General features: G+C 39.2%; 1 protein-coding gene and 1 non-coding gene across 6 annotated transcripts in view; both read left to right on the top strand.

Moving 5' to 3' along the window:
* The window catches only part of Dis3l2 (DIS3 like 3'-5' exoribonuclease 2), a 322978-nt gene that overhangs the window by 82834 nt on the left and 217864 nt on the right, over nucleotides 1-22280 (top strand). The window lies entirely within an intron of this gene.
* On the top strand, nucleotides 10394-10501 carry LOC131923764 (U6 spliceosomal RNA). The gene has a single exon (XR_009382694.1). It is a non-coding gene; the product is annotated as a U6 spliceosomal RNA (small nuclear RNA).

A 22280-nucleotide genomic window follows, 5' to 3' on the forward strand; every position in this document is an offset into this window, starting at 1 on the left:
GTGATTCTAAAAGAAGTAATATTTGATTTAAACAAGCATTTACAGACCTATTAGGAATACAAATACAGAAAATTTCTTTAAAAAGAATACTAGTTTGATTATTTCTAAGGAGACATGGATCTTTCGTCTTTACTAGAAGGCACGTTGTTCATACTCCACTAACATAGGGAAATGTCAGTCTTGTCTCTCTTTATGCGTCTCTATGCGGGTCATATAATTGAATGGGGGAGCTACAAAAAACTTGGTAAAAGTAAAATGTTTTAGAACCTACAACAACCAAAAAATTAATTATAAGCTTCTTAATGAATTCAAGCTGTTTCCAGCAGCGTTCACTAGTTTCACCAGATGACGTCATTGAAAACCTGGTTCTGAACACATATCATTTCACTTGGTACTGCTCCTGCCGTCATGCCACGCAGTAGGAAACCCTGTTGGGAACAGCTTGCCTCAAATTTGAGGTTACTTTTTATTATAAATTGCACTTTTATCTGTATGTAAAAAGTTTTCTCACTTTTAGAAACATAATGTTTTAATATTAGAAAATGAAGGCTTTTCATATTTTCCTACTGTCATTCCTTAGCATAGAAGTGTTAAAATTAGTATGTCTTTGGGTTGGATAGTGGTGGAGTGTTTGATTTTTAAAAAATTGTTGTAAGCCGGGCAGTGGTGGCACACGCCTTTAATGCCAGCACTTAGAAGGCAGAGGCGGGCGGATCTCTGTGAGTTCAAGGCCAGGCTGGGCTACAGAGTGAGTTCCAGGAAAGGCTCCAAAGCTACACAGATTACTGAGAAGTAGTGTTATCATTATTGATAATTCCAAATCAAGACATTGATCAGTTCTGAAAAATGTTGAAATTTTATGTGTGTATTTTATTAGTATGTCCTATAGTATCAAATATTCAGCCAAGATGTAATTCTTTCTATAAAATAAATGTACCCATATCAAAGCTTTATTAAAGCTTTAATAAATGGCAAAATTATATGAATACCTGAGAATTGTTTTAAAATAAATTTCATGCCAGTTGTGATGTCAAAAGCATGTAATCCTAGCACTCTGGAGGCTTAAGCAGGTTGATTGTTGAAAGTTTGAACCAGCTGGGCTACATAGTGAGTTGTAGGGCAGCCTGGGCTATGGAGTGAGATCCTGTCTCAAAAAAACTCAGAAAAAGAAAAATGCTTTATGATATTTTACTGGTAATTATTTAACTTGTAAAACTTTTTATACTATATACCTAGTGTCATGTAAAAATGTGTTGAGTTAAAGACATTGCAAGAGGAAAAAGTTTAAGAAACTCTGATCTAGTCTAGTTTAATTCTCTGCTGTGGTGATTGGTGCAAGAATGGACATGTGACCCATATCAGTCCCAAAGAACCTTGGGGTTCTTTTTTTTTTTTCTTTTTGAGACAGGGTTTCTCTGTGTAGTTTTGCACTTTTCCTGGAACTCACAGAGATCTGCCTGCCTCTGCCTCCCGAGTGCTGGGATTAAAGACGTGCGGCCAGCAGACCTTGGGGTTCTTGTAGAGTATTTAGTGAGAGATTTATTACTGGGTTAGCAAAGAGGATGAACACAATCTGGAACCTTGTGTTTGTCTCCTTCACCTTTCTCCATGAAGAGAGGGGTGCTGTAGCAATGGAGAGCTAATATTAAGGAAAATTGAGCAGGGCTGACACACACACAGACACACAGACACACACACACACACACACACACACACACACACACACACATGCATACATGCACACGAGTGACAGAAAGCAAACCCTAGAACTATCAGTTGAGACCCTTAATCTGATGGGAGTGACTTATTTACACATATGCCAATAAGTTACTTTAAAAAGTCAACTGTTTTCTAGGTCATGGTGGTAGATCAGAAGCTTTCTGTTTCACACCATGATGAGAAGACTCAGAGTAAGAAAGAACAGACTATATTCTGAAGAGAGAAAAAGCATTGGTAATCACAAAGAGATGATAGAAGAGCCAGAAAAGCACAGAAAAGTAGAGGTTATTCAGGAAAAGTAGGAAATCTTTCCAGCCTCAACGGACCACCTAAAGCTACAATACAAGGGAAGGTACACAGCACTGGGGACAGCCCACTGGCATTCTTAGCTTCTGTAGGGAGCCCATTGCTCTTGAAAGTCTTAAACCCAGTGTGGGATTTGGTGTAAAAGTGACTCCTTGCATAGTAGACTGACATTAGAGAGGAAGCCAATTTTCTTGCTCCTTCTATTTGAGAATTTAGTAGCTAGGCCTCCTCTCTTAGGAAGGATCCCAGTGAGAGCTGGGAAGATGGCAGAACAGGTAAGGATGCTGTTGAGCCTGCAGAGCTGAGTTCAATCTTTTGAATCTGCTTGTGGGAAGAAGTTCTTCATGTTATCCTCTGACCTCCACATGTGCACTGTGGTGTATGCCACACACACACACACACACACACACACACACACACACACACACACAAATAAGTAAATAAATATAAGTTCTTGAATAAGAGCTCTCCTATTGAGAGTCAGCTTCTTGGGAACTTGAAAGGAAGGACTGCTACAACTCTGAGCCTGGGTCTACCCTGGTACAGTGTCTCAGTAGGAAACAGCCACAGGAGACAGTTGGGCAGGGCAAATTGAGCATGATCTGGCTGAGAAATTTGGTTAGCAGAGGGCTCAGTGAAAGGGGCCTCATGGTTAGTATCCCCAACTTTGTGGCTAGGAATTCTAAGCCCAGGACTGGTGGATTGCTTGGTCTCCAGAACTGCTTCCTTTCTGCATGTGGTTCCCTGTAGGGTAGGGCCAAGAGCCATGTGCCCTGCTCCAGCAGATCTCTATTTCCCCTGCCTACTCCCTCCTGCATGGGATCTGAACAGGCTGAAACTAGCAGGCAGAGTGCAAGCTCCCCACTTCTCCCTTTCCCAGGCAGAACCCAATGTTCTGTTCTCTTCCTTCACACTTTAGTGCCCTTGGAAGACTCCTAGCGTGGAGATCTCTTGCCCCTGGGTACATATACTGGGGGATTGGAGAGGTGGCTCTGGATCTAGTGGGAACCTGTGTGGCCCAGAGTCTGCACGGTCAGCAGTGGCTCCCTTTATGCAAAGAATGAAAGCTTCTACCAGGATTGCAGCCATTAAGCTGACAACTGACCCTTGACTGATCTGATCCTTAGCCCACATTCATTCAGCACTAGCCTGAATGTTAGGATCTACAAGAGTCTTGAACTCCATTTCACTACCCGACCCTCCAGTATTAAAGGACCCAGAAATAAACTTCTCTGATTCTGTCATTTAAAGTTTTCTTTCTTTTTACTGTATTATTGCTTTTTTATTTTAAAAGATCTCTTGTTTTTATTTTTATTTTTACCTTCATCTAATTTTATTTTCATAATTCTTTTCTTTTTGTTTGTTTTTCGAGACAGAGTTTCTCTGTCTAACAGCCCTGGTTATCCTGGAACTCACTTTATAGACCAGGCTGGCCTCAAACTCACAGAAATCCTCCTGCCTCTGCCTCCCGAGTGCTGGGATTAAAGACACGTACCACCACTGCCTGGCTTTCATATTTATTTTCTAATGGGATTTTTATCTCTTACTTTTTCTCTTCCCCTTTTCTCACATTATTCTTTTTCTTTACTTTCAATGAACCCTACCTCTATTCTTTTTTGCCTCCTTTATTTCAATTTTTATTATTATTACATTTACTTCCATGAGTTTTAAGTTCATAGTTTAGTCTATGCTATTTTTTCTATTTTCACGTTTTATGCTTATTAGTGATGTAGACACTGGCTTTATGTGACTTGTTTTGGTGTTGGTGCTGGAACAACAGTGCTTTTTCTCTTCACTATGTAGTGTTGGGGTTGACCTTTCAACAGAAAGCTGTTCACTGAGAGCACCCTAATGCCAGAAGAAATATTAATTCCCACAGATGTACAAATTACAGCCTAGAAACTCAATAAATATGAAAAACAACATGACCTCTCCAAAAATTCACAACCTTTCAGGAGCTAAATCTAAAAGTACAGAAATGGTTGAAATGCCAAAGAAAAAGTATTGCTTGAAAATTATCAGTGAGGTTGGAGAGATGGCTCAGCAGTTAAGAGCACTGTCTGCTCTTACAGAGGACATGGGTTCAATTCCCAGCACCCACATGGTAGCTCACAGTTGTCTGTTAACTCTAGTTCCGGGAAGTCTTATGCCCCCTTCTGGCCTCTGCTGGTACCAGACATGCACATAGTGCACAGACGTACATGTGGGCCAAAGACTCATATAGGTAAAATAATAAAAATTGAAAAAATGGAAAGACATCATTAGTGACCTTAGAGAGGATTCAATAAACAGATGAATGGGATAAATAAGTAAATTTAAGACCTCAACAAGAAATTCAACAACTTGGATGAAAAAGAACAAAAAGAGATAGAGAACTTGGAAAAAAATAACAACACTATAATCTTGGAAATGAAAGGTCATTAAGTCAAATTTTAAAACTCATTAGAAAGCATCCAATAGAATAGACTAGATACAAGAAAGAATGTCAGGGATAGAGACTAAGGTTGAGGAATTATTAAAGTTAGATAACAACACAGTGATACACATAACATCTAAGACCTTTTGGGGCATGATTGAAAGATGAAACTACAATTTGTTATAGAAGAAAAGAAACTGAATGTCTTAGTCAGTGTTCTATTGCTGACTAAGAGACATCATGACCACAGTAACACTTATAAAGGAAAGCATTTAATTGGGGCTAGCTTATAGGTTTAGAGGTTTAGTCCATTATCAACAAGGCAGGAAGCATGGTGACATGTAAGTGGACATGGTGCTGGAGAAGAAGCTGACATACATCCATATCCATGGGCAGTAGGAAGAGAGAGTGCAACTGGGCCTGCCTTGAGCTTCTGAAACCCCAAAGCCCACCCACAGTGACACACTTCCTTCAACAAGGCCATACCCACTCGTAATCTTTCTTAAGTATTGCCACTCTCTAATGACCAAGTATTCAAGTATTTGAGACTGTGGGGGCTATTCCTATTCAAACCACCACAATGAGACATAGACTAAAGACCTAAAAATCTTAATGAAATTATAGTAGAAAATACCCCAAAATCGAGCAAAGCAAAGGGATATCCAAGTGTACAAGGCATCTAGGATCCTTAAAAGACATGCCTGGAAAAGAAACTTTCCATGCCATATTATAGTTAAAGTGTAAAGAGTGTGAAATTGCTCGGTGGATAAAGTTGCTTGCTGTCAAGCCTGATGACCTGAGTTTGATCACCATATGGTGGAGGAGGGAGAGAACCAACTCCCCAAAGTTGTCCTCTAACCTCCACATGTTTGCCATGGGACATTTGTACCTACTTACTGAACACATAATAAATAATAAATAAGCATAATAATTAAATGAAGAAAAAATACAGGACAAACAATACTGAAAGCTACAAGGAAGAAGTTACAAGAAAGAAGTGTTAGATAACTTACAAAGGTAGACTATTAATATAGTAGCAGACTTATCAACACATATACTGAAGACTTGAAGACCATGGGCTTATTATTTCAAGCCATGAAACAAAATAACTGCCAATCAAGACTACTATAGCCAGAATTTATCCTTCAAAATCAAAGGATAAATAAAGGCCTTCTGTGATAAGCATAAACTAAAACAACTGATGACCACTAAGCCTGTATTTCTGAAAATGTTTAAAGAAGTATCATATGGAGGAAGAAGAAGAAAGAATATACAAAGTGTGAGAGCTTAGGAATAAAAGTACATCTTACCAGGAGAATAAACAATGAGAAGTAGGAAAGAATCAAACATTTTCAACTCATGAAACCAATAAACCTCTAAGGTAAGAAAGGGTGAAGTTAGTACATACTTAATAATAAACCTAAATATAAATGGTCATGAGTCTTCAACTAAAAGTTGCAGACTGCCTGAATGGATTTAAAACAAAACAAAGCCCAGGTGTTTGTTGTCTACAAAAGAAAAAAAAATCACCCTCTATCAAAAACACAGAGATCCAAAGTGGAAAGGGTAGAAAATGGCATTCCAAACAAATAGAGTAAAAAATAAATCAAAATAGTATAATTATATCTAACAAAATAGGCATCAAGCCAAAATTAGAAGATCATTGTGTATTTTTAAAGGAAACAATCCATTAGGAACATGGAACAATTGAAAATACATATACTCAGAATGTTGGTATACCAAATTTCATAAAATAAACAGTGTGGGACATAAATGGACAAGTAGGTCCAGATGCAATGACAATAATAGCTTCAATACTTTACTCTCATCAATATATCCAGATAAATTAAAAAAAAAAAGAGTTAAACTTCACTGTAGGTCACATGGACTAATGGGATATCTATAGAACATTTTATCCAGTAAATGTGGAATATATTATTCTCAGCAGTCCATAATACTTTGTCCAAAATAGACCATATTGTAAGGTCTTAAAGCAAGTCTTAACAGGGAAAAAGAAATAAAAATAATTGATTTTTATCATGTCATATGGAATAAACTAGAAGTCAATAGCAAGAGAAACCACAGAAACTACAAATACATGGAGATTGAACAATATATTTTTAAATGATCAGTGAGTCACTTAAGAAATCAGGAAGGAAATAGGAAAATTCCTAGAATCAAATGAAAATGAAAACACAAGTTTTTAGAACTTTTGGGATACAGCCAAGGCTTTTCTAAAAGGGAAGTTTATAGCTATCTCTGCTTACATTAAAAATCAGAGAAAACTCAAGTAAATTACTTAATGATAAACCTTAAAGTCTTAGAAAAATAAGTACAAGCCAAGCCCCAAATTAGTATGTGGAAAGAAATATGGATCAGGGCTAAAATTAATGAAATGGAGAGTAAAAGAAAATACAAAAGATCAATGGAACAAAGAGGTGGTTCTTTAAAGGGAGAAACAGGGTTGATAGACTATTAGCCAAAGTAACCAAAGAAAGAGAAGCTCCAAATTAATGAAATTAGAGCTGAAAAGGGGGTCATTAAAGTGCTATCATGGAAATTCAGAATATTATTAGATGATATTTTGGAAACTTAGCAGTCCAATAAACTGGAAGATCTAGAAGGAATGGGCAAATTCTTAAGACACATGACCCATTAAAATTGTATCTACAGGATGTAAGCAACATGAACTCATCCACAATGAGCAGTGAGACTGAAGCAGTTATGAAGACTCTCTAAAGAAAAGCCCACAACTAGAGGGACTCTGCTGAACTCTGCTAGACCTTTAGGGATGTGCTAACACCAAAGATTCTCAAACTGTTCCATAAAATAGAAAGGAAGGAATGCTTCTAAACTCATTGTGCAGTGCCAGTATTATCCTGATGTCAAAGCTGGATAAGGACATTGTTTTAGTTAGGGTTTTTATTGCTGTGAAGAGATACCATGACCATGGTAACTCTTATAAAGGAAAAACATTTAATTGGGGTGGCTTACATTTTTAGAGGTTTAGTCCATTATCATCATGGTGCAACATGGAGGCATGCAGGCAGACATGGTGCTGGAGAAGGAGCCGAGAGTCCTACATCTTGACCTGTAGGCAGCAGGAAGTGGTCTAAGACACTAGGCATGGCTTGAGCATGTATAAGACCTCAAAGCCCACCTCCACAGTGACATACTTTCTCCAACAAGGCCTTACCAACTCCAACAAAGCCACACCTCCTAATAGTGCTGCTCCCTATGAGCTTATGGGAGCCAATTACATTCAAATGACCACGGACATAGTAAGAAGAAAGCTATAAGTTGGTGTCTTTGTTGATCATAAATACAAAAATTTTCAGTGAAATACTGCCCAAATAAGGGAACAACACATTGAAAAGATCATATACCACAATCATGTTTTTATTGTAGAAATGTAAATATGGTTCAACATGTACAAATCAATGAATGTAATATGGTATGAAGAAGATGAGTAAAGGACATAAATTACATGACCACCTCAGCAAACACAGAAGAAAGCCTTTTACAAAGCTTAAAACCCCTTCATGATAAATTCTGGTAGAAACTCATAGATTAGCAGAATTAATATTGTTAAAGTAATTATATTACCTAAAGTGGTGCTTGGATTCAATGCCATCCACACTAATATTCCAGTGGCATCCTTCACAGGAATAGTAAAAGAATCCTAAAATTCGTACAGAAGCACAGAACAACCTGATGGCCAAACAGTTCTTAGGACAAGGAGATATGCTAGAGGTGTCACAAAGTGTGACTTGAAGGTGTTCATAGGACCACAGCAACCAAACTAGTGTGGTGCACATAGAAACATATTGACAGACCATGGAATTGAAAACATCCATACAACTTTCTTTGTCTTTAAAAAAAATGCAAATTTCATACATGAATATACTATATCATTTCTATACTGCTTTCCCTTCTGACTCCTTCTGTGTTCCCCTATCTCTCAAATTCATGAACTCTTTTTCTGTAATTGCTGCTGTCACACCACACACACACACACACCCTACTGAGAGTCCAGTTAATATTGCTCATAAGTAAATGTATTTAGAGCTGATTACTTAGGACTGAATAACCTATAAAGAAGTTCGTCCCTGGAGAAAAAAAAAGAGTCTTCCTCTTTCATCAGGTATTGATTGCCTGTAGCTCTTCATCTATGGGTGAGGCCTTTTGAAGCTATCCCCAATCCATGTTGCTATGATGACTGGTGTGGTCTTGTGCAGGTAACCATATTGTTAAGATTTAATGAGTGTAGCATCACTGTCATAAACATAGATAGAAGATGCTATCTTGAAGCAGGTGACCCAGTCCTCTGGTTCTTTAAAAAAAAATTTAAAAACATTATGGGGTGTGTGTGTGTGTGTGTGTGTGTGTGTGTGTGTGTGTGTGTGTGTGTGTGTATGTGTGTGTGTGTGTCTGTCTGTGGGTTTGTGTGTGTGTGTATGGGTTTGTGCATGTGAGTGCAGTACCCATGGAGACCAGAAGAGGGCTTTGGATTCCCTGGAACTGGAGTTATAGGTATGTCTTAGTTAGGGTTTCTATTACTGTGATAAAACACCATAACCAAAAGCAATTTGAGGAGAAAAGGGTTTATTTTATCTTACAGCTTGTAGTCCATCATCCAGGAAGTCAGGGCAGGAACCTGAAGGTAGGAATTGATGCAGAGATGCTGATGCTTACTGATGCTTACTGGCTTGCTCAGTTCACTTTCTCATACACCCCAGGACCACCTGTCCAGGGACAGCACCACCCACAGATGGTCCTTAACACATAATCATCAATCAAGAAAATGGCCTGTAGGCTTTCCTACAGGCCAGTCTTACTGAGGCATTTTCTTAGTTGTAATTTCCTCTTCTTAGATGACCCAAGCTTTTGTCAGGTTGACAAAAACCCAACCAGGACAAGATGAGGTTGTGTGTCTCCTGATGTGTCTGTGTTAGGAACCAACTAGGTTGCTCTGTAAGAGCAGTATCTGCTCTGAACTGCTGAGCCATCTCTCTAGACCCTGGCTCATAAACTTTCCACTCCCTCTTTCCTGATGTTCCCCAAGCTTTAGGTATAGGGTTGTGTTGTAGATGTACTGATTGGGCTGGGCACTTCATAGTCACTACTGTATGCATTTGGACCTCCAGTGTATCTCAATAGTAGCCTCTGCCACAAAAAAGAAACTTATATGTAGTAGTGCGCTACATTTACCCGTGAGTGGAAGCATACGTATTTAGAATACAATTGGTAGCTAAATTAATTTAGAGAAATGGCAGTAATAAGTTATTCTCTAGGTTAATGAGCTCTCTATGAGCCATGCGTTTTTGGCTAGATTTACAGGACCAGGCATGAGTTTCCTCTTGGCTTGCTTAAATCCAGTTAGACAGTTGTTAGTGCCACTGTTACATCATTGGGGGCAGCTTGCTGGGCTGGCTGTTGTGGTTTACAGACTTTACACTGGGTAGGAAAATCCATCACTTTACTCCAATGGTAGCTTTCACAGCACCTTCTGATACTAGGAGAGCTAGTTCTCAGGGAGGAGGTTTCCAGGTTAGTGCGAGCTTGATTCCTCTGAGTCCTGTCTGAAGTTTGTGGTTTCAGCAACAGGGTCTTACTTTCAAGTTCTGGGAAGCAACCAAGGACAATTAACCATCTTATTCTTGAGAAAGGTGCTGTAAATATACATTAGATAAAGATATCCTTTTCAACAAGTGGTGCTGGGAAAACAGGATATCCACATATAGACAACCAAAACTAGATTCTTATCTCTCACTCTGCACAAAAGTCAATTCAAAGTAGTTGAAAGTCTCTAATGTAGGACCTGAAAGTTTGAAACTATTACAGAGTAATACAAGGAAAATGAACATATAAGCAGAGGCAATGAATTTCTAAATAGGCTCAAAATTTTTAATAATGGCAATAATTGACAAAATTGCATCAAATGAAAAACCTGTGTGTCTCACTTTGGCATCTCTTATATTCTAAAATTTGAACAATACAGAGATTAGCATGAGCCTAGCATATGGATGACATATAATTTTTGAAGCATTCTATATTTTTAAAGACCCAACTCCAGAGTTGGCTTCTGATCTCTACATGCATAAGCACACCCACACATTATGCACACACACACACACACACACACACACACACACAGAACATACACACAATAATAAATAAAGCTTTAAAGCTTGTGTATAGCAGAGGGGACAATTACCACAGTAAAGAAACAGTCTATATGATGCAGGGGGTTTTGTCTTTTTGCTAAGTGTATATTTGAAAGAGGAGTAATGTCCAGACTACATAAGTTTTTTTTTTTTAAAGAATAAATAATCCATTCAATAAATCGGCAAGTGACTAGACAATTTCCAAAAGAGGAAGATAATGGCTAATAAAGGAATAAAAATTCCTTATCCATCTGATAAATGATGATGTTGGGATTCCATGTTGTGTTAGTGAAAATGCTTATGGCCAGTGTCAGGTAATGAAACAACAGGAAAGGATTCAGGAGTAAAAGAATTTCAAATTAGTCCAGCGACTATAGAAACCAGTTAAGGATGTTCCTGAAAAAACAAAAAAGAACAGTGGTGTGATGCAATGATAGCACTCCTGAATATATACTTGAAAGCGTCTAAGTCAGCTTCCTGTAGAGATGCTAGTACACCTATGTTATTGGATGTTATCAGCACCAGTCGCAATAGCCAAGTTATGGAATCAGCCTTGGTGTCCATTAAGAGATGAAGACTGAAGGGAATGTGGTATTTGTAGAGAGTGGAGAAAGCCTTGAGTGAGTGAAGTTCTGAGTGAATGCATGCTGTTGACTGGAAATGGCCATGTCAGGCTCAGACCCATGGAAGAATGGCGAAGTCTTTCACCCCTGGGGTGAGGCTCAGAGGGAAATGGATGGTGAGGCCTTCCTCAGTGGACTGAGTGTGAGTGTTGATAGTGCATGCAGAAAATGTCCACCATAGCTTTTTTTCATTAGATGTTTACAGCTTGCTGCCTTACAGAGACAGAGCCTGTGTTCACTGTTAATTAGCTAAACCTGTCTCATTGATCCAGCTGTGTCCCATAAATCCTGCTTCCTTGTTTATCTGTATGTAAATAACCCCACTTCTTTGTTCAGGTGTGTGGTGGTTTGAATGAGAATGGCCTCCATAGGCTTGTATATTTCAGTATTTGGTCCTCAGTTGGTGAAACTGTTTGGGAAGCACTAGATGTGTAACCTTGTTAGGAGGGGTGTCACTGGGGATGGGCTTTGAAGTTTCAGAAACCTTCACCATTCTCAGTCTGCTCTCTCTGCCTTTTGTTTGTGGGTTGAGATATGAGCTTTTAGCTAGAGCTCCAATGCCAGCCTGCCTGCTTACTTGCCGCCAGCTCTTCACCATGATGGCCAAGGACTCCGGGTTGGCTGTTCTTGGTTGTCAACTTGACAACATCTGGAACTAACAAGCAGCCAGGCTAGGTACACCTGTGAGGGATTTTTTTCTTAATCAAGCCATCTGAAGTGGGAAGACCCACTTTTTTGTTTTTTGTTTTTGTTTTTTTTTTTTTTTTGTTTTTTTTTTTTTTTGAGATAGGGTTTCTCTGTGTAGTTTTGGTGCCTGTCCTGGAACTCACTCTGTAGCCCAGGCTGGCCTCGAACTCACAGAGATCCATCTGCCTCTGTCTCCCAAGTGCTGGGATTAAAGGCGTGTGCCACCACTGCCTGGTGGGCAGACCCACTTTTAATCCAGATCTTCTAAGGTGGGAAGATCTACCTTTAATCTAGACCACACCTTCTGCTGGCAGCCTATTAAAGAACACGGAAGAAGGAAGTTTGCTCTCATTTCCTGCTTGTTCTCCCTCTTGCTGGCAAGTCCATCCCTTCACTGGCATTAGAACCTGTTTCTTTTGGATTCCAGTGTTTGCTGAAGACTATCTGAGCCATCCAGCCTTATGGATTGAATAACTAGTGGATTCTTGGACCTTCTGATGATAAACAGCCATTATTATACCTAGCTGGACCTCAGCCTGTAAGCCATTCTAATAAATCCCCTTTATATGTACATGTGCATATACATATACACTCATGCACACACATGCACATGTTCTTTTTATTAGTACACACACACACACACACACACACACACACACACACACACACACACACACGTTCATTCTGTCAGTTCTGTTCCTCTAGAGAACCCTGACCTAATACAGATTCCAACTCCTTGTAAACATGAGTCCCAGATTAAATGCTTTCTTTTTTAAGTTGCCTTGGTCATGGTGGTTTTTTTTTTTTTTTTTGGTTTTTCGAGACAGGGTTTCTCTGTGTAGTTTTGCGCCTTTCCTGGAACTCGCTTTGGAGACCAGGCTGGCCTCAAACTCACAGAGATCCTCCGGGCTCTGCCTCCCGAGTGCTGGGATTAAAGGCGTGCACCACCACCGCCCGGCGGTCATGGTGTTTTATCATAGCAATAGAAAGGTAACTAAGACAAGTTGCATGTAATAATTTCCTGCCTCTTTGTTCAACTCTAATAAACATGCTGATCTTCATTGGGTGCAAATGGGGCCGCATCTTCTCCAGCTGAGAGCCCAGACCACTGACCCCTGCTTTCTGTCTATGCTATCTGTCTGTCTTTTTTTTTTTTTTTTTTTCTTTTTCTTCCATTTCTTCACTGCCCCAGGAAGGTCCTGAGAAGCCACATATGGATGTGGCAGGTATATATACAGTTTTTTTTTTTTTTAAGACAGGGACTGCCCTGGAATTCTCTGTGTAGACCAGGCTGACCTCAAATTCACAGAGATCTGCCTGCCTCTGCCTCCTGAGTACTGGGATTAAAGACGTGTGTCACTATGCCCAGCTCAGTGTTAGGCATATATACATAATGGAAGGGAATTGGAGATCCTTGTATTACTGTAAATAAACTAGACATAGAAAGACAAATACTAAATGTTTTCTCTCATATTCATAATCTAGACACACACACATACACAAACACATATCAAAGAAGAACTGTTTGGGAAGAATAAGGGGACCAGTGTAAGTGGGAGAACAAGTGTGGGTAACAAGGGGTGAATGTGATTAAAGTGCGTTATGCACATATATCAATATGTCATAATGAATCTTATTATTTTGCACAATTAATACATACCAATAAAAGTTTTTTTGTATGTCAGAATTGTCCAGGGATATGACACAGAGTTCTCGTTATTTCTCCCTACTGTGATGGACCCTTAAGGCTGAAAGAAGCTACACAAATCCCTACTGTCACCATCCAGGCAGCTGAGCATGTACAGGGATATTGTGAGTGTGATATAGCCTTTAGAGATGCTCTGGGATAAAGATTGATAGCACTAGTGTAATGTAAAGCAGGATGGAGACAGTACCTAGGCAGGTATCTGGATCTTCTACTGACTTGCAGTTTAGTATTGTTTAAAACTTTTAAGGTCTCAATTCTTCAGTTTATATAGGGATATCTTGTTGAGTAAGACCTTGCCTTACTCAACAACCTTATATACAACATATGTATACATCACACTTGTAACTTACAGAAAGTTTCAAACAACCTTTTGGTATCACAGGTATTTAAAATAGTCAGTGAGCTTCTAAGTGATCTATCCTGTTGCAGGTCCTTTTTGTAGTGTTGAAGGTCTTCCTCTGAGCTCTCTCATACTTTGGTTCAGTGCTCCGAAGGCTGGCCTACTGGGATAGAGCCACTTTGCAAGTGGGATGTGCAGTAATTGTGGCCTTACACTGGTCCAACAGAAGCGCGCAAGGGAGTTTTTGGAAGTTAGTGTTGAAAACTGTAGCAATGACTATGTATTACATATTGTGCAATGGTTTAATCTGTGTTTGGGGGTGGGGATTGGGGAAATTCTTATTAAATTTATAAGTATCATTTGGATTTTATGACATCAAGATTTATTTATTCAGCAAATAGGTATTGAGTACCTACTGTGTGCTTGGTGTTATCATAAGTGTTGGGTATATAGCAAGGAACAAGTAAGGGAAAATTATTCATAGAGCTTGCATTCCATTGTGGAGGATATAATGACATTGAATAAGACAGTCTTTGTGGCATGCTCAATAAATTGTAAGTGCTAAAGAGGCAGAAAAATATGAGGGATGTGAATTTGGGGATGAGAGTAGAGATTCTTCATAATGTGGCTCAAAAAGGTAACTGAGTAGTAGGAACTACAGGAAGTGAGAGACTCCTTATGGAGATCTTGGGGAGCATTTGGTGTACATGGAGTGTCAAGGAATAGCAAAGAGGCAGAGAGGGAGAGTTACTGGTTGAAGATGAAAGGATGAGTGGGGTGGAGTGAGGGTAATATATCAGGCATCTGATATATACCTCTGCATCATTGTTAGGATTTGGCCTTTGTCTCTGATTGAAGTGTGAAGGCTTAGAAGGGTTATGGAGAGGAATTGCAATGTGACTTGTGTTTACTAGGCTTATTCTGATCTCTGAGTTGGGAGTAGATTGAAAACAGGCAGGGAGACTTTTTTGAGTATGTTGCTCATGTTCTGGAGAGATGGTAGAGGCTGAGTAAGATTGGTATCATTGAACTTAGAACTGACAGGGTTATGGGATGGGTTGAGAGATATGTATGTATAGGGGGTGATGGGTGGTAGGTAGGGAATGTCAAACAACTGAGTGATTAATTAATGATAACAGAGTTTGTGGCCTGAACAGCAGAAAAATGGAGATAGTTGGATATGTTTCTGATAACTAGACCCACCTTATACCATGTATGCCTTCAGGAATGTCCCTAAATATATTTTTAAGATGATAGTGTCCATTGTTGTATTTTATAGTGAAAGAGGTTTGTTGCCAAGTCTTCTCTAACACTCCCTGTGGAAATATCAATTGCTTTTCTTGGCTCCAAGATATTTCCTGAATCATGTATTATACTTCATCCCAAATATGCCATTAAGAGATTTGGAAATTTGTTAAAACATGTTTGGTAACCAAGTACTGTCACTTTAGCCCAGTCAGAGTAGCAAAGAAAGGAAGAGCAGCTCCTACCTGGACTTGTTAACATTCGTTAGAGCCCAGCAAAGGCTCAGGTGCAGTTTGAGAGGGGGTTGGCTCCTGGGTACAGAGCCTTCAGCTGACACTGTCCCAGTGGCCCTGGGTCCTGCACATGTATGGATAGACATGTGCGTGTGAGTCCTTTAGAAAAGCTATATTATGCCAAGTTGATAGCAACCCTCTGCTCAAGGGGAGTGCTATAGTCTCTGCCTCTTCCTCCTCTTCCCTCTCACTCCACCCCACCCCACCCCAGAATTGAGTGTTCATGAAATAGACTTGCTCTTTTTATAAAATTAAAAAAATAATACTTTTCAAAAATGACCCTTGTATCCATAGAAGGGTTTTTCTGTATCAATAAACAGAGCTGTTAAATGTTTTGTGTGGAGTTTGGGTAAGCCAGCATAATGGAAATGTTACCTGGTATCTTTACTTAGGATTCCATTTGAATTTTTTGGTTACAGGGAATTTTTCTGTTTGCTCCTCAGTCTTGAAATACAGCATATTAATTTTAAAAGGAAGGGAAGAAAAACCTAACATACATCAGTTTTGAAGTGACCAGTTCCTCCTCTTAATTCTGGTGAGTTTCACTTGATATTTGCAGTTGTTATAATTTACTTTCTCAGTGGAGATAACTCCTCCCATTTTTGAGTGATAGAAAGGAATTCTACAACTTTAGAAAGGACAGGAAATGCCCTGTAAGCTGCTCCCCATGTAGGCTTTCTCTTCTATGTCTGGGCATTTGTGTGTTTCTGTGCTAAGATTGTTTTCAAATTGGGAATCTGTGAATTTTCCTGTTTACATTTGAGACTATTGGAAACTGGAGTTGTAATTTAAACACGAAGTCCTAGGTTTATTTTAGAAAATAGTGTATTTATTTTAATGTCTTCTAATTTTATTCTCTCACAATTATAAATGTTTGCCTCACAATGGTATGTTTTTTCATTTTGATAAAGGACCTGTTGATTATTTTCCTAATGTGTCATGCCATTGAGGACTTTGCAGGGTGGTGTAGAATCATGTGAACATGCATTTTAATTTTGTGTCTCTTATTATGTGGTAGCTCTTTCATTCCTGCTCTTTTTTGATAATTTTTAAATAGTTAATTCAAATCTTATTCTACTCAGAAGAGTCAAATATTTACTGAGCATGTTTTATGTGCAACCATTGTGGGAAACTCTGTGAGATGCAATAATGAATATGACTTAATTTACTATCTATGGAAGAGTGAAATGTGCAAATAGCTAGGATGTAGCCTGATGAAGGAAGCTTACAGTGAAGGAATAACAGAGACTAGCAGTGGCTAGAAGAAGGCCAAAGGACACTTCACAGAGAGGGAGGTTAGCAGAGGAGCATTTGGCAAAGAACTGGGTTTTGAATTTTGATTGCACACAAATAAGGTGGAGAGATGGTTTACACAGTGGGTGTGAATAATAGCAGCTAGGTGTATGCAGTTCATTCTAACTCTGTTCATCTCTAACTCTGGGACCAAACATACTGGGTGGATTTAGAACCCTAATCTGAGTTCATGTCATAGCCCTTGACAATTAGTAGCTATGGGATTGACATATCTGAACCTTTCCTCTTTGTTGAGATGGTACGGCCATGATTGCTCTCCCCTGTACACCCAAGACCATTGTGTGGATTAGATCAGCTAATGTATGTAAAGACATAGGGAAGATTTGTCGGTGTGTGAGTTTACTATGATTCCTTTATTCACAATTATATGTATACTCTCTCCACTTCTCTTATTGGATCCTTTGAATCTTGCCACAGCATTATTTTCCACTTGTCTTTTCATCTGACACTTAGCCTGGGGTACCACTGCTAACTGCCAGACTGTGGTAGATGATTACAAGTCTGGATCCCAGTGCCCCAGTCTGTAAACCTCCATTTCCAGGTGCTCCTGGATGCTCCTTCACATCTTGGACTTTCCAGGCCTCAAGACAAAACATGTCTCCCTTTACTGAACTGTTCCTAGATTTCAGTTTCTGTTACCTGAATTCAGTATGAATGGTAGTTAATTTTGACCCTTCCTTTCCCTCTTGTTACAGGTTTTCTTCAGGAATTTAAGTTCCTTGTTGAGTTTATTAGATGATGATGATGATGATGAAAAATTCACTAACTCAAGTCTTTCTAGTCCCAGGCACCTCAGAACTATCGAAGTTCTCATAACTTTATGATAATTGAATAGTTTTGTCCCCATTTTAAGGATGGCAGACCAAGATTCAAAGAGTGGAATTTTCAGAGTTAGCTCTTGTGGGAGGTAGCAGAGCCTCAGCCAGCTCTGTCTGGGGCATGTGCCGTTGTGCCAGCTTTAGACCTCACAGAACAGACTCAGTCAGAGGAACTGGGCTCTTCTCCCTGCCGTCTCCACCCTCTCTCACTCTTCCACTCTGTTCCTAAAGCACAGTTTATGTTTTCTCTAACTCCTTTCTTTTGCATGTCTCTTCTGTCTCAGCTTGGACTTCTTTCTTTCTTTTGTATATTTATCTCAAGCAGCACAGTGGACTACAGCTTGGGAGTTGGGCAGCTGTTTGTTCTTTATCTCACAGTCCCAGTCTGTTTAAGAAAGGGCTGGACCAGTTTTCATTCCTACCTCCATTGTATTGCTGTGCATTTTGTGAACATTGATATTTTTAGGAGATTTTAGGTCCCCTCCCCAAGCTGTAGTTCTGTAGAGATATATCCTTGAGGGTTTAACTTGTGTTTTTCTGTCTAATGGGGCTGGGTACCCTTTCATATTTATTGACTTGTAGGCACTTCTGTTTTTGTCAAGTACCTCTAAGTTGTTCTAGTAGATTTTCTGCCTTTCATGGATACTATATAGGAGGTCTTTATATATTCTAGATATGAGCACTTCTGTGCTTGTTTTTAAATATAAAGGGATAAATTTAGTCTCTTTATGTGTGTATGCATCTGCATGTGTGTGAGTAAACATGCATGGGTATGCACACACATGTGGAGTTTAATGTTGGTTATTTTCTTTGATTGTTGTCTACCTTATTTTTTGTATGAGTTTGGTGTATTCGTGCACATATGTGTACATGTGTAACAATATGGTGCTGTTCTTTAAAATGTTATTCTTCCTTCTGCATCCTTTATCAGATCAGATTCAGTTTCAGGGGAATATTTTATGAGTGGTAGTGTGCACTTAGTTTTGTAAGAAGTGGAGAAGATCTTGTGGATAGTCATAGTGTTTGGTGGATCCAGATGTTGCTAGTTAGGCCTTTTCCTTCTTAGGATAGTCATAGTCCTAGCATTTGGTGGATCCAGATGTTGCTAGTTGGGTCTTTCTACTTTAAAACTCTTTCCCAACCAGCTTATGACTTCTTGGTTTTAGGAATCATCGATGATCATTTCCCAAATCCAAGTGGAAGTAACAAAAGAGTGATTCTTTTATTTCTTTTGAATTTAACTGAAACAGTTCTTCAGTGAAGAACTTCACTTCATCAGCTCTTTGATTACACTGATTTGCAGGTTGTATATAGGAAAGGTAGGTTAAATGCTTACAGTCCACCAAGGCTCACCAGAGAACCCTTTCATGATAGTTCTTGAATCCTTTAGACAAGATGCTCATATCCTTTAGTAGTTTCCTTGTTGTTGCAGTAAGACATGATGTTCAAGGTTTATCTTGTTCATGTCCTAGTCAGGACCTGAATTAGCCGTGTCTCCACAGAGCCCTGCATCTTAACTCTAACTACTATGCAATATGGAAGGATTCAAGAGTGCACAGGCTTTTAATGTCTTGAGAGCTCATGATGATCTGTCCTCCGCCGTGCTTTTTCTTCTATTCTTTCTTTTTTAATTGATGTTGTTATGTGTGCATATATGTGCGTGTAAGTATGGGCTCGCTCACACCATAGTATGCATATGGAGGTGAGAGGGCAGCTTTTGAGAACTGGTTCTGTCTTTCCACAGTGGGATCTACGACATTTACCCTCTGAGTCATCTCGCTGGCCCTTGTTTCATTCATATGTATCTTAAATTAATAAACTAGAATGAAAAAACTTTCAAATGCATACTTATATTCTATATTGCCCAATTTTCAGTGACTTGATTTATTCATGAAATCCAATTATAACTTTTTTTGCTTCTGTAGTTCAAAAGTGAATGCAATACTAAAATAGGAATATTCTCTCTCTCTCTCTCTCTCTCTCTCTCTCTCTCTCTCTCTCTCTCTGTGTGTGTGTGTGTGTGTGTGTGTGTGTGTGTGTGTATATGTGTGTGGGTGTGTGGGTGTGTGGGTGTGGGTGTAGTCTGATGTGTATGTACTTATTAGTCTGATGTGTGCACATGTATGTGTTGGGGGCTTTAGGTTGATGTCAAATGTCTTTCCATGGTTGCTCTTCATCTCTCTGATCCCAGCCTCATTGATTTAGCTAGACTGGCTGGGGTCTACTTGTTGTCTTTCTCCCCGTTTCCCACTGTCAGTCTTGGGGTTATAAGTATGTGCTACCACATCTAGCTTTTTGTAAGTTTTGGGTATTTACATGCAGGTCCTTGTGTTTGTAGAGCAGGTGCTTAACTGATTAAACTATCTCCCCAGCCTCAAATATTCTTTCTCAGTATAGTGATCTAAAACATTGTTTAACTAGGTTGGTTTTTTAATATGCTGTATAGCAGTATTGGGCTAAGTGGTAGAGTGCTTGCCTGGTATGTGTCTAGGGTCAATTCCCAGAACTATAAATAAAATAAAAAAATATACTATGTAGCTAATTTTATTGTATTCTGGTTATTACTTTCCACTAATCTCTTCTTTCCATTGACAGTTTCTTGATCTTTGTACATATGAGCCAGAGCACAATTCTTCTAAAAAAATTTTTTCGTATAATATATTTTGGTCATATTCTTCCTCTCCCTCAACTCCTCCTTTATTCTACTCACATACATACATACATACATACACACAAAACAAAAACAAAAAAACCTTTAAGACCAAAACAAAACATAAGGCACCCCCCACCAACTAACCAACCAACTAACCAACCAACCAATCAACCAACCAACCAACCAGTAGTCCAATTTGTGTTGGCCAACTACTTTTGAACATGAGACCTGAACTGGAGTATGGTTTGTATCTGTACCTAGTTTCAGTTCATTGAAGAAAGCTTATTTTCCCCATACCAGAAACTATCAATTGTAAATAGCTTCTTGGCCAGGGGTGGGACTTTGTGCCCTTTTGCCTCTGTTTTTGCTAAGAATTTGCCTGACTTGAACTTAGTGCAGGTATTGTGTATGCTATCACAGTCTCTGTGAGTTCATATGTGCATCAGCTTTCTTGTGTCTGAAAATACATTTCCTTGAAGTTGTCTATTACCTCTAGCTTTTAGAATCTTTCCACCTCCTCTCCTGCATAAAAACATGAGCCTTGATGGGAGGGATATGATAACAATATCCCATTTAAGTGAGGCTAAGTCCTTCAAAGTCCTTCACTCCCTGCACATTATACAGTTGTGGGTTTCTCTGTTAATTACCATCTACTGCAAGAAGAAGCTTCTCTGGTGAGGGTTGAATTATACATTGATCTATGAGTATAGCAATATGTCATTAGGAGTCATTTTATTTTTATATTCATTTAGCAGAGTGATAGTAGTAGGTTTTTCCCCTAGAGCCCATGACCAATCTTGGCCTCATTAACAGTGTTGGTTATTGGTTCTGTCTTATGGAGTGGGCTTTAAATCCAACCAAAGGTGATTGGTTACTCCCATAACATTTGTGCCACTATTATACCAGCAAAGTACAGTTCTTAATAATTAGTTGGGTAGAATCATACTGATTTTAGAATCCTTTTATATGCTTACATTCAGAGAAAAATGTGAGATGGGCCAGTCTTCGTATTGTGTAGAGTCAGAATATTGGTTCCCTGTGTAACATTTTCTCAGTCTTCTGTGGGAAGCAACTCATTTGTGAAACCAGTAGGGGCAGAAATAAACACGTAGTAGAAACTAAAGGCCTAGGCTCTTCACCTACTGTGTTTTTAGAAAGCTGAGTACAGTGGCATGTGCCTATGGTTCTATATTTCCTTTTCATAAACAAACAAGCAAATAAGCCCCCAAAATCTCCCCTGACCAAAACCAAAACAACCAACCAACCAAAAAACAAAACAAAACAAAAAACACGCATCAGGGAGAGGGAACAAGGAGGAAAGGAGAATGAGGTTGAGGTTATGTTGAGTGTGACCTGTTAGTCACTCTACCATGGCAGTCATTTTGTTTTTCACCAGTTAGGCTTCCTCTGTGGTTAAAAAAAAAAAAAAAAAAAAAAGAGCAATGTCTGGTTGTAGTTACCCTGCCCAAGACTTAGGCTGTATATGTGCTCCACCTGCTTGTCTGGAATGCTCTGACAAACTTACTGAAATGCTCATTGAGATGGTTATGGACAGATGTTACGAAATATTATTGAATTTCTAGGTTTATTTAAGTTAGTTGAACGGGTTTGCTGATTTGAGTGATAGGAAAGTTTTTTTCTTCTATAGCTTACCCCCTTTCTCTTTCTTCCCCACCTTCTCTTCTCCCTCTCTCTTCCCTGCTTTCTCTCTCCTTACCTCCATTCTTCCTTCTCTTTCCCTGTTCTGTCCCTCTCTCCCCTCTGTTCTGTCTTCCTCTTTCTCTCCCTCCTTTCCCTCCTGAGTCTTATATAGCCCAGACCAGCCTAAAACTCCTGGTTCTTCTGCCTCAGCTTTCCAAGTGCTGTGATTATAGGTATGTGCCACCACACTCACTGTTTTTGGAATGATCTACTTGGGGACAAGTGTGTATTTATGTGTGGACGTATAGGATGTGTTTATGTTATGGACATATAGGATCTATGTGTAAGGC

The sequence above is a fragment of the Peromyscus eremicus genome, chromosome 13, assembly GCF_949786415.1.
Source record: "Peromyscus eremicus chromosome 13, PerEre_H2_v1, whole genome shotgun sequence".
NCBI lineage: Eukaryota > Metazoa > Chordata > Mammalia > Rodentia > Cricetidae > Peromyscus > Peromyscus eremicus.